Source organism: Peromyscus eremicus, chromosome 2 (assembly GCF_949786415.1).
Source record: "Peromyscus eremicus chromosome 2, PerEre_H2_v1, whole genome shotgun sequence".
Classification (NCBI taxonomy): Eukaryota; Metazoa; Chordata; class Mammalia; order Rodentia; family Cricetidae; genus Peromyscus; species Peromyscus eremicus.
In genome coordinates, this window is record NC_081417.1 from 72,083,826 (window position 1) to 72,098,242 (window position 14,417).

Genomic DNA, 14,417 nt, shown 5'->3' on the forward strand with positions numbered 1-14,417 from the left:
AGCAGCCACAGCTGCTGCAGTTTAAAGCAATAGATTCACAATAAGACAGATTCAGATGTAATAGTTTACAATGTGTGTAAAATATACGTAGGCTTGAAAGAGACAAAAAAGGTGATATATAAAGTTAAACATAGTTTTAAAATATAAAGTCTTTAAAGAGACAGTAAAATTAATATAAAAAGTAAGCCACGTAAAGATGAGTATTACACAGAGAATCTGGATTGTGTTGTCTTTGGGATTTTTAACTGCAGAAAAACATTTGATCGTAAAAGATGTTGAGTTAAACCAATATGTATATTTTAAAGATACTTTGACTTCAAAATTTGGATGTAAGGATGTGTTGCTTTGGAAAGGAGACTCTGCTTTTGTTCCTACAGAAAGCCAGAGGCTATGGATTTGTTCCAGATTAAGATACATCAGGTTTGACCAGCCAAGACCCCCTGAAAGGTCTCCAATGACACCATGGCCCAGATGATCCAACATCCAGAACGATTTGAAGGCAACTGGCTCAGATGATACACCCTCATGGACTATTCCATAATCCTAAAATTTTCTTTGTATCCCCATAAGATACAGCACCCCCCTCCAGCAGGAAGTAGTAAGAGAAGCTATGCCCAAATTCCCAAATTATATGTAATTTTACTTGGTTAAGGTTAAAAATCTTCCTTTTTGAAAAAAAAAAGGGGGAAGTACTGTGGGATGTTCTGTATGTCACATGTGTTGCTAATTAGTCGATAAATAAAACACTGATTGGCCATTGGCTAGGCAGGAAGTGTAGGTGGGACAAGGAGGAGAATAAAGCTGGGAAGTGGAAGGCTGAGGCGGAGAGACACTGCCAGCCGCCACCAAGACAACCAGCATGTGAAGATGCCGGTAAGCCACGAGCCATGTGGCAAGGCGTAGATTAATGGAAATGGACTAATTTAAGATATAAGAACAGTTAGCAAGAAGCCTGCCACGGCCATACAGTTTGTAAGCAATATAAGTCTCTGTGTTTGCTTGGTTGGGTCTGAGTGGCTGTGGGACTGGCGGGTGACAGAGATTTGTCTTGACTGTGGGCCAGGCAGGAAAACTTAAGCTACAGGGAACTGGGCAAATATTCGCTGCTCTGACGCCTACAAGAAGGGAGAAAGGAAATGTGTTAGTGGCTGAAGAGGCCATGGTAATGGATGAATGATCAACCCTGGCACTTTATCAGAAAGAGGTTTACCATTTCAACACCAGTGCAGAAGTAAGTTTCCTCTAGAAAGTACCAACCCCCAAAATGGTAGTCTCTTTCTTGCAACTTTAGTGGATCCTATTACTCATAGTTTTTTCCCAAATAATACATGATCTAGAACTTCAGGGCATATAACACAGCAGCAAAGTCAGTTCAGAGCTTGGAGGTATCCTAGATCTAACTCCTTAGAATTTGATCTTCATTATTGTATCCCTTAATTACCCTTCTAGATTCCAAAAAACAAAGGATGCTCATCTGAAATAGACAAAGCTATTGACCTCTTGTCTCAACATCTGAAGTCCTCACTTGACTCCAAATTGTCTTTCCAACCTTTTGCTCAGTCACAGTGTGAACAACATAACTAAACTTCCAATCACTCCAACTCTTAAGGTCATTCCATATCTTGTCACATGCTATTTTTCTTTGTCTGGAAAATTCTTCTACAAAACACTGCTGGAATTTCTTTTATTCAGTTCAGGCAAGCAAAAGTAGCTCTTTCCTTTCTTGTGACTCCAGCTTCTAGGGAGATTTTTACATATTCCCTTAAATATCATGTAATACATTGAGTTGTATGTTGTGGAATATATACTTTATACTGTGTGAAGATATGTCACTATGGTTGGTTTAATAAAAAGCTAAATGGCCAGTAGCTAAGCAGGATTTGGGGGGCAGAGAAGATGCTGGGGAAAAGAAGGTGGAGTTGCCAGCCAGATGCAGAGGAAGTGGCATGAGTAGTACAGAGAGATGAGGTAATGAGCCACATGGCAGCACATAAATTAATAGAAATGGATTAATTTAAGTTATAAGAGCTAGTTAGAAACAAGCCTAAACTATCAGCCAAGCTTTCATCAATAAGAAGTCTCCATGTGGTTATTTGGGAGCTGGCTGGCAGTACAGAAAAATCTACCTACAGTTGTAATCATGGTCCATTTCAGTCTGAGAACTAGCTAGGTTACATTCATCAGTTACCAGTCATAGAACAATGATGCTGCTAAAAGAAATGGAACTCACCCCCAAATGTGATGGGGCATTGTCATTGAGATGATTAAAGTGCACTGACATGGAACCACAGAAAACCAGCCTTAGGGCTTTCCCAGATTATAATAAGCAGTTCATCTTTATTTCTAATTCTATTTCTGGAGTATTTATACTTAAATACCTCCTTTTTCCACCTTTAAATCTCCAGTATGATATACTTTCTTTCTCATTCCATGATCCTCTCTTCCTCATCATTCTCTTTTATTTGTTTCTGAAAAATAGATCAGATCCTTTCACATGAAAATAACCTTATTACAGCATTTAAGTTACTGTGACCAGGTCTGGGGATGTAGCTCAGTGGGTTTAATCCAAGCACTACAAGGGAAAGGAGAGAGAAGAGGAAAGAGGGAGGGTGAAAGAAAGAAACAAACAAACTCCAAGTCTGCTAATCACTGTGTGCTCAGACCAACAAATCCCAATAATGGGTCCAGCTTCCAAGGCTGGAGAAGGAAAGCAAAGGCCATAAGAGGTTGCTGTAATATCTTCTGTTTCCCAGTTTACAGGTCTACCTTTCTTTCTTTTCATCTCTTCCTTCTTTCTTTTTCTGTCTGTTCTTTTAATATGGGCTTGGCATATGACCTACCTCTAGAACCAATACCAATGCTCTTTCCTCAGCCTCCCAAGAGCTAGAATTACAGGCTTGACCTGAGCCATCATTTCTAGTCCTGCATTTCATAACACCATGTGCTCCTTGACCATAGTTGGGATTTTCGCATTTTATTTATATTTAATACATCATAAATAATTAGCACAATGCCTGAGGCAAAGTCAGTGTTCAACAAATATTGATGGGTTATAGAATTGAATAAGCAATAAGTGACTAAATAAATGAATAATTGGAAAGCTTAAAACTTACAGGAAATTCATGTATTGGGGCAAAAATAGGTAATATGCTGTACAGTAAACCTATTATCAGTTTTCATAGAAAAATCAAATAATTTTATGGTCAATTTGACAGTAACAAGTTTTCACTCAAAGAGACCATAGTCACATATTGAAACAAGTTAGAACCAATTCTCCTCAGCTGGGCTGTCTCTGCAAAGCTTCATTCTATGCATAAGAACATTGCCAGTTTGCAACTAAAAGGAATAGATCACTAGGGGAAACAGCTTCATTTTTCTATTTCTTCTCTATGGCATATTAGGTCATATACCTAAAGCTCTAAAATATTCTTTGCCACCTCTATATGATCCCACTCTGAATTCTTAATATTGAGTTTATATTGCACTCTGACTGTGATGGCTATCCTTAGTTGTCAACTTTACTTCACATGGAATGAACTAACACCAGGCATCTGGGTACATATATAAGGGATTTTATTATTGTTGTTGTATCATTGGAAATGGAAAGCCCCACTTTTAATCTGGTGGGTATTTTGAGCTAAGGAATTCTGAGATGAAAAATACACTTTTAATCCAGATCTTTTAAGGTAAGAAGAACCATTCATTCACAGGCATTAGAACCTAGTTCTTCCAGATTCTGGTGTGTACTGAAGACCAGCTGAGACATCCAGTCTCACAGATTAAACAACTACTGGATTCTTGGACTTCTCATTGGTTGACAGCTGTTGTTGGACCAGTTGGACCACAGCCTATAAGCCATTCAATAAGTCCCTTATACATATATTCATCCTATAAATTCTGTTCCTTTAGAGAATCTTAACCAATGCAGATTTTAGTTCCAGAACTTGTTCTAGAGCAACAAAAGTATAAGGATAATTTTTTTAAATATCTGGAATATGATTTCCAATTTGCCAACACAATGAACAAAGATGGGGATTATGCATGGGCTCAGCAACATGGACTCCCACTTACCAAGGCTGACCTGGCTACAGCTGCTGCTGAGTGCCTGATCTGCCAACAGCAGAGATCAACACTGAGGCCCAGATATGGCACCATTTCCCAGGATGATCAGCCAGCAACCTAGTGGCAGATTGACTACATTGGATCACTTGCTCCATAGAAAGGACAACACTTTGTCCTTATTGGAGTAGATAGTTATTCTGGTTACAGATTTCACTTTCCTGCATGGAATGCTTCTGACAAAACCACTTTCTGTAGACTTACAGAATGCATTATCTACCATCATGGTGTTCCACACTATTTTGCTTCTGAAAAAGGAACTCACTTCTCAGCCAGAGAAGTGCAATAGTAGGTTCATGATTATAGAATTCACTGGTCTTACCATGTTTCCACCATCCTGAAGCAGCTGGCCTAATAGAAAGATGGAATGGCCTTCTGAAGACACAGTTACAGCACCAATTAGGTGACAACAGCCTAAAGGGCTGAGGCAGGGTTCTCCAGAAGGGAATGTATGCTTTGATTCAGCATCCAATATATGTTATGGTTTCTCTGATAGCCTGCATCAACAAGTCTAGGAAACAGGGGGTAAATAGTTCTACTCACTACCACCCCTAGTGACCTACTAGGAAAATTTTTTCTTCCTGTTCCCACAACCTTAGATTCTGCTGGCCTAGAAGTGAACCTAAGTGGGGAGCACTCCTGCCAGGAGCCCCTACAAACATTCCATTGAACTGAAAGCTCAGACATTTCCCTGGCCACCTTGGGCTTCTGATGCCCATAAGGCAACAGGCTAATAAACAAATGACAGTGTTAGGAGGGGTGACAGATTCAGATTACCATGGGAACATTGGGTTCCCTCTCCACAATGGAGATAAAAAAGATTATGTCTGGAGTGCAGGAGATCCTCTAGGGCATCTCTTGATGCTTCCATGTCCTGTGATTAAAGTCAATGGGAAACTACAACAACCTAATCTGGGCAGGACGACAAAGGGCACAGACCCATCAGGAATGAAGGTGTGGGTCACGACTTCAGGAAAGGAGCCAAGACCTGCTAAGATTCTTGATGAGGGTGGAGGAGGTACAGAATAGGTAGTAGAGGAAGGTAGTTATGAATACTAGCTGAGGCCACATGGCCGGTTACAGAAATGGGGATTATAATTGACATGAGTTTTTCTTCCACATTTTGTTAAGAACGTATTTGTATAGATATTTGTGTTTTCATTCCTCAACTTCTTTATCATGCAATGTAACATCAGATTAGAGAATATCAGTGGCTGTCATATTTATGTTGAGATACTAAAAGAATGTCCCTCAAGAGACATTGCCACCTATTCTAAAATTTATAATGTGTTTGTGGTCGAATGAGGGATAGTTATGCCATGTTAGGCTTAAGTGTGACCTGGTTAATATATAATGCATTTACAATTGTATGTGGGATAATTATACCATGCTTAGGCATTATTATGAATTGATTATTGCTTTCATTTGGAAATTAATCATGACATTAACTAAAACCCAAGTGGCTGGGTACACCTGTAAGGGATTATTTTCCTTAATTAAATCATTTGAAGTGGGAAGACTCACTTTTAATCCAGGTCTTTTGAGATGGGAAGTTATACTTTTAATTCAGGTCTTTTGCGGTAGGAAAGCCCACCTTTAATCTGGACCACACCTTCTGCTGGCAGCCTATAAAAAGAATGTGAAAGAAGGAAGCTTGCTCTCTTTATCTAATTGCTCTCACTCTCACTGACAAGTTCATTCCTTCACTTGCATTAGAGCCTACTTCTTCAGATTCTGGCACATACTGAAGACCAGCTGAGATAACCGGCTTCAGGTACTGAATAACTACTGAATTCTTGAACCTTCCATTGATAGGCAGCCATTGTTGGACTAATTGGACCACAGCCTGAAAGATTTCCATTCCCTTTCTGTAAGGAATTCTTAGGAATGAAAAGAAAAGAAACAAAGAAAAAGTTATGGTTTTGGGGAGATGGCTCAGCCCATACTTTGCTTTCTGTGCAAGCATGAGAGCCTTCGTTCTGTTCCCCAGCATTCACAAAAGGACGGATGTGGTGGTGCAGCATGCTTATAATCCCAGTGCTGTGAAAGATGAGTAGATACTTGAGACTCTCTGGACACCCAGTCTAGTCAAATCAGTGAGTTTCAGGTTCAGTGAGAGACCTTCTCTCAAAAAATAAGATGAAGACTGATGGGTAATGTCAGTTCTGTATGCTGTGAATGTCTTGCTCTGATTGGTTAATAAATAAAGCTGTCTGGCCAATGGTGAGGCAGAATAAGGTTAGGTGGGACATTCTAACTAGAGAGGAAGGAAGGAGAAAGAGCAAAGGAGATGCTGCTAGCCACCATGAGAAGCAAGATGTAAAGTACCGGTAAGCCACGAGCCACATGGCAAAGTATAGATTATAGAAATGGGTTAATTTAAGATGTAAGAGCTAGCTAGTGAGAAGCCTGCCATGGCCATAGTTTAAAAATAATATAAGCCTGTGTGTGCTTATTTGGGACCAAATGGCTGCGGGACATGGGTGAGAGAGATTCCACAGGACCGGAGAAAACTTCTGTCTACAGAAGACCAACAGAGGAGGTCACCTGAGGTCAACCTTTGGCCTCAACAGCCCCACACAAAATTATCCCCACAAAAAGCTAACCTTGTTTAAAAGAAGTTTTCAAGAAAATTGGAACTTTCTGCATTCCTGCACCTATGTAGATATTGGAAGCCCTGCTCATGATGGTAGGGGATCTCCCAGAGGGTACAAATAGCCTCATAGTGGTTAAATGTCATCATACCTTAAAAAACACATTATGTGACTCCCTTAGCAAAGAAGAGAAACATTCACATTTCATATCCAAAGGGAAAAAGTGGATTTTTTAGTGCTAGAATCTTCTAAGAAACTGGAAAATAAAAAATCAGTATAGCAGATGCCCCAACATAAGTTACTGGGGGATGATGTACATGGCAGTGTGCCATCGGAGTTCTAGACACTGAAGGAGGTGATGACTTTATTCCCACCAGATATATGCATAGAATCAGGACAAGGTAAATGGCCTCAGGCTCTGGGTGTCCAGAAAACCCGAGCAGGACACATTTTTTCACAGATAACTGATCAGAGATCCCCCATCTGTGATGGTTTATGCTGTCTACTTAACAGGAGCGAGAATCACCGAGAAGCCATGCCTCTGGGCGTGTCCATGAGGGAGTTCCTAAGTTAAGTTAACTGAAAGGTTAGACCCACCCCAAATGTAGGCAGCGCTGGTCCATGAACTAGTGTTTGGGGCTACATGAAAATGAAAAAGTGAGCTGAACATGAGTACTCATCTTTCTGTTTCCTAACTGCACCACGTGAGAAGCGGCCTCACTCTCCTCACCGTGCCTTCCCCACCATGGTCGACTGAACCCGAAACCGTGAGCTTAAATAGCCTTTCCTTTGTGGTTTTTGTTAGCTATTTTGTCACAGCAAGGAGGACCGCAGCTAAAACACCGCGTTAACGTTTTATTTCCGGAGCAGGAATTCTCCAGGGGTTATCATGCATGAAGGGCTGTTACTGCAGTGTCTGTAACAATCAGTTGCATTCTTAAGAGACTTCCATTATGGGCAAAAAATGGTTTATAATTGGATACATAAATAATACGAGAATATGTTCCAGTCCTCTAAGTTAAGATTAGTTAGATTTTTCTGATCTCATGATGGCTACTTTACCTTCTAAAATGTATGTCCTTGTTAGAGAGTTGATTAAGAATATACATAACTGCATTAGAATTATGTATCTCATTTGCATTATGAATTTAGAATTATTTTAGCACAATAATTCAAGCAAACAATATAGAACAAGCACGAAGTATATAAAATAATATTGGTTAATAGGTATTTAATCATTTCAAGCATCACATGTATCATAGCCTAATTTTTCTCCTAAACTAATATGCTGTCATTAACAAATATCATCGTTCTTCAGTTGCTAAAATAAAATGTAGTATACATAAATCCTACTACAATAGGAACTTAACCACAGTTTCAGAAGACTTCTATAAAGAATAGTAGAAAAGATGCATTTTTTTTTTTTTTTTTTTTTTTTTTTTGGTTTTTCGAGACAGGGTTTCTCTGTGTAGCTTTGCGCCTTTCCTGGAACTCACTTGGTAGCCCAGGCTGGCCTCGAACTCACAGAGATCCACCTGGCTCTGCCTCCCGAGTGCTGGGATTAAAGGCGTGCGCCACCACCGCCCGGCAAGATGCATTTTTAAAGAAAAAAATGTGTTTGGTTACCTCGAATAGGAGGTGAAATGAGCATATAGGCAATATCATAAGACTATCAACTACACCTCTAGTGACATTTGTGAAAGGAAAAGGGAATATTTCAGGTAAGAAGGTTCTTCATCTTTTTCAGTGTAGTTTAGCAAGTATCTCTGGGACACCCTACTGTCCTGCCTGACACATACAATGAATGAGAGACACTACTGGCCAAGTGTCTAGGTACAAGCTAACCATAAATAAAGTGTGAACCACAAAATGTCAGCAACTAGACACTTACACGTATAAGAAAACACAGACCCTCTTCCCTTTCGTGGACACCAGCCAGCTTCCTTTGTCCTGGGGTTGCTGGTCATCCTCATTGTGTATTCAGAAATATCCATGAGAAGCAGGATTAGTCACTCAAATTTCTTAACTGCAGCCACTTGATACACTTCTTTATATCCCCACTGCACTGAACACAGGGTGTTTCAGCATCAAACCACTGGAACCAGAGATCTTACTCTTTTTTTATGTTGGTTACTTCATAAATTTATTAAGATAAGTAAAAGAAATACTGTTCTCAGTTCTCATGAAACCCAAGTAGCTGCCATTGCTGCCAGAAAAAAAAATCATTGATGGCAAAATAAGCATAATGTTGAGTTACTATGAAGGCTAGGTTTTTTTTTTTTAACTTCATCAATTTTTTATAAGGGAAGCTTTGAAAGGACCAGCCCATGGATCACCAAAGGAGCTTAAAGTGTTTGTGTTGCTTCAAGAGTGATGTAATCTTCTAAACAATTTTAAGCTTACAATGTAAATTAAATAGAATTTAGAAACATTTTAATAACTGTGAGATAAATGTCCCCAGAAGCAATTAAAACAAAATTGCTAATAAAATTTAAGTATATGACTCACAAAATAGCTTATTTCCCTGAAATTTACACTCTGGGAAAAGCTAGTGTCAGACTGCCTCTCATGTAAAATGATGGAGGTGTGGAAATAAAACATGGACTATCTCTGATAGAAGCATATAGTGGAAATCTGTGACTGTTCAAAATGATACTTTGTTCTTAATATATTAACTGAAAGTCACATTTATTTTGGTATTTTGTCATGGAGTACCAGAGTCCCCCAGCATCATTCTGGTCTCTTGGCCTCTTCAAACAATATAACCATATGCACAGTTATTTCAACTCTGTCCACGCATGCCTCTGTCCAGCCTCATCTAGAATGCCCTTCAGTCTTTGTTAAGTATTTTCTAGAAGCTGTAAAAGAACTGTTTGCCTCCAAGTTGGAATGACACCAACTTCCCAGAGAATGGCACGTCAAATCCAGCCTGATATGTAAAAGGAGTTTTCAACAGGAGCTACTTAGGACTCTGAGGGTTGCACTCACCCAAAGTCACCATAGATGCCGCCACCCTACATGCCTTGTGCCTTAGGTCAGTCTAGAGCAGAAATCTGGGCTTAGAGTGCCACCTACTGTCACAACATCAGAAGTGATTGTACAGCATATGACAGCCAAAAACCATAAGCACACTCCATCTTCCCACTCTCAGGGATTCTGCTGATCTCAGCAAACACTGACTATGTGAGGAATGGCTCTGTTTGCTGGAGCCTAGCATGTAAACAGCAGCTTCCTGACAATGGGACTCCTCTGGCTGGGCTTCAGAGGAGAGCAGCCATGCACACACTAGCACAGCAGAAGTGTCAGATAATGTGACCATTTCCACGACTGAGCAAGCCAGGCTTTGCTTTTGGACAGGAAAAAAAAATTCTGACTTGAAATCATTATTACAATATTTGTTGTGACAATCTGTTGAAATTAATATAAACTCGTACAGAACTCAACTTTTTAAAATTATTTTTAAGGTTGTAAAATAATGATAATTACATCATTTCCCTCTTCCTTTCAATGTTTTAACGTAAGTGTGATATAATGTTCATCCATCATGGAGACAAGCACATCCGTATCTACAGTATTAAAACCAAGGAAATACAACTTGACAGCAGAGCTCATTTTTGTCAGTGGACAATATTTTTAAATCTCATTCAGCAAGCGTTGCAACATAAGAAAGCAATGTGTAAGTGAAAGATGGTATCATTTGCTTCAACAAATCAAACTTGAGAAGGAATTTTCCATTGTCAACTTCATGTGAGGACAGATGCAGTATGTTATATCACAATAAAAATGTTTAGTGGACAAAAGAATTAGGTAAGTTGGGTGTAGTCGCTATAGAAGCTATGTTTCACAATAAATAAAAGAGAACAAAACCAAAGATTTTTAAGAGCAAATCTGTAAAAGAAAGATGTACTAGGTAAGTCAAATAAATATAGAAATACAATTAAAGAGATGATATAATATAGTCTTATAATTTATTTCAGAGAAGCTAAAAAGTAAGTTATGAGTGGTATCTAGAAATGTGAGATAAGTAAATTTAACTGAGTAAGAATGGTATATATTGGTTACTTTTCTATTTCTGTGATAAGACACCATGAGCAAGACAATTTATAGAAGAAAGTTTATTGGGGGCTTATGGTTTCTCTGGTTAGAGTCCATGACCATCATGGCCAGAAACACCAGGCAGGCATGGTGCTGGAGCAGTAGCTGAGAGCGTGCATCTTGATCCACGAGCACAAGGCAGAAGGAGGCATTTCAGGGATTCAGAAATCTCAAAGCCTGCCCCCAGTGGCATACCTCCAACATCACCTATTCTAGTTTTCCCCAAACAGTTACACAAATTTGGGACTGACTGAGTATTCAAAAAAATGAGCCTGGAGGACCATCTCATTCAAGCCATCATAGTGTACTTTGGCTAAACTAGTAACTCTAACTTCCCATTTGCTAAACCATAACCCTAACCAATACTCACACGGAATTCAGCTGAAACCAATTTGTGCTACCCAGCTTCTTTTCCAGCTCCACCCACCTCCATGTACTGAAAAGAGTTTGGGGCCCAGGTCACTGGGCAGCGTTACTCATAAGAGTAGAGCCAGAGGGTACTTCTTCAGAAACTCCAAATGAGGAAGAGAAAATATTCACTGTCTAGTACACATGGGCTACTATAACAAAATATCTGAGACACTGAGTAGTTCATAAAAGGCAGGAATTACTTCCTCCAGATTCTGGAGGCTGAAGAGACCAACATGAAGAGAGGGGTAGATTCAATGATAGGGATACATGTCCACTTCACCACAGGCCTCTTGTCACTGTTGCAGATAGGGGTAGATTCAATGATAGGGATGCATGCCCACTTCACCACAGGCCTCTTCTCACTGCTGCCTCACATGGAAGAAGGTGGGGCTCTTCCTGGGATCTCTATGGTAAGGGCACCAATCTCATTCTTAAGAGCTACATCTTGCCGGGTGGTGGTGGCGCATGCCTTTAATCCCAGCACTCGGGAGGCAGAGCCAGGCAGATCTCTGTGAGTTCGAGGCTGGCCTGGGCTACCAAGTGAGTTCCAGGAAAGGCGCAAAGCTACACAGAGAAACCCTGTCTCGAAAAACCAAAAAAAAAAAAAAAAAAAGAGCTACATCTTCATGATCTAATCACTTCCTAAAAACAATGCCTCCTGTTTTCAATAAAAGGAAAAATATATTGTACAATGATAGATTGCTTCCAATACATCCAGATAAATGTTTTTGGTTTTTGGTTTGGTTTGGTTTGTTGTTGTTGTTGTTGTTGTTGTTGTTATGGGGGGGGTATTTTGCCTAAGGAAATCTTGCTGCAGGTTCAAATATCAATAAAAATGTTGAAGCTTCACTGTGTGGATTTATCACATTAAAAAAATACCCTGCCTCTTACAGCCGTCACTCTGTGGTTAAGATTTCAATTTATGAATTTGGAGGAGACTTGTTCATTTCAGTCCGTGGAGTGGTGTATTTCCCTAAACTGGTCTGCTAAATACAGAACTATAACTTTGTCTGAAATGTGCCTGGCCATCACATAAATATCACCTATGGGCTATGATCTTCCAGCCTTTTTGAAAATGGCAAGAAGAAACAATTAAGATGACTTTGGTTAATGATCAAACACAAGCCTTCAATGTTTCTGAGTTCTAATCTACCACCTCCTCTTCTCTCTTTCTGGTTTCATTAACTAATTAAGGCCACTGTTTTTTCCAGGAACTATTCCCATTTCTCACACAGACCCCAGGGTTTACTTCAGCTCTCTGTCAGGTAATACAGCTTACTGTTAAAATGGCAGATCAGTGCCTAAGGTTTTAGTGTCAAGACCCCCTCTGCCAGTGTCAATGCTCCACACAGCAGAGCTTGCCCTGGCTTCTTCTTTTGTGTCACTCTGCCTCAGGCTGAGCTCTCACACATCAGTCCCCGGTTTTCCCTTGAGAGATGTGCACACACTGCTCACATTGCCTGACTCCTAGGCCCTGCTCTATCTCTTAGATAAATGTCATTCAAATACCACTTTCTTATCCTTCTACCAGGAAATGTGTGTTCCTGTCCATTTTGATCCTTCTACAGGCAAGCTAATGATATAGTTAAGTACAAGGCACTTAACTTCGTTCAAGCCTCTTCTATTCCCTAAAATGATTTACTATATTAAAATACAGCTATCTTTAATCTGATTATTAGCTTCATGGTGAGCCTAGAAAAAATGTGTTTCATCACCTTGAAATCAGATATGGGCTTCTTATACTATCATTGAATGGAGAGAGAAGCTCATCTGTCTACTCAGGCTAAAGGTTATCAATGTGGTCACTACAGTTACATAATAGAGCTACAATCATCAATATATCCATTCTGTTGTCCTGTCTCCCATCGCCTCATCAACACTTTTTCCTGCTTGTAGCCTGTTTCTCTAACAAGCAGATTTTTGTATGGATCAAAGGGATAGCAAGTAAACATAAAAACCATGATGTAATGACTGGAACAGAGACATGAAACTGGGATCAGGGCCAGCGAGATGACTCATTCGGTAAAGGTGTTTGCCACCAACTCTCATGACCTAAGTTCTATCCCTAAAACATATTGATTTACAGGAGAGAACTGAATATCACAAGTTATCCTCTGACTTCCACAGGTGCCCGTGGCATTTGTATGGGCACAGACTTAACACAAGATAAATCAATAAATACAAGAAAGCTGGGACGACATAATTAAAGTCCAAGTGAAATATTATTGAAGTCGGGGAGTAGAAAGGTCAGAGATGCGGCCAAAACCCAATAACTACATATCAGTATGTTTGCACTAGTAAGAGAACAAGGTTCAAGGTCAGATCTTCCATTCCCACACCATCATCTCTCTGCTCTGTGTCTTTGGGAAAGAAAGAGGAGCTGGGAATTGGGTTGATCATCAACAGCCAATTCTCTTTTTATTATTTATTATTAATATTATTATTATTAAGAAATTTTCTATTCATTTTGCATACCAACCACAGATTTTTCTATCCTCCCTCCTCCCACCCCTCAGCCTTTCCCCCAACCCATGCCCCATTCCCACCACCTCCAAGGCAAGGTCTCCCATGGTGAGTCAGCAGAGCCTAGTACATTCAGTTGAGGCAGGTCCAATCCCCTACTCCCTGCACCAAAGCTTCGCAAAGTGTCTCACCATAGGCACTAGGCTCCAAAAAGCCGGCTCATGCACTACGGAAAGGTTCCGATCCCACTGTCTGGGGGCCCCCTAAACAATTTAAGCTAAACAACTATCTCACCTATCCAGAGGACCTCGTCCAGTACCATGGGAGCTTTTCAGCTATTGGTCCACAGTACATGCGTTTTTAACAGCCAATTCTTTTTTTTTTTTTTGAGGATCAAGCCCAGGCTCTTTAATTTATGGGCAAAGAAGACATTACTTGCCCAGGTCCCAACCATTCTGTGTGAGGGGTGGGCCACCGTAATTCCCACAGCTGCTTCAGTGCTCTGCCTTTTCCAAGACCAGGGCAGGGTGAGGAGGGGAACAGGAACCGCCTGTTTCCTGCTGGCTCCCTAGAACCCAGGGAAGCTCACACTACGACTTCAATCTCATCCTGCCACATCTAGAGCAGGTGCTCAAACTCACCGTTCAGCCAGCATCCCCAGCCTTCTTCAGGGCAGTCGGAGCAATCCAGGGAGTAGCACAGGGACATCTGAGGCTGAGGCCCCAAACTTTGTCA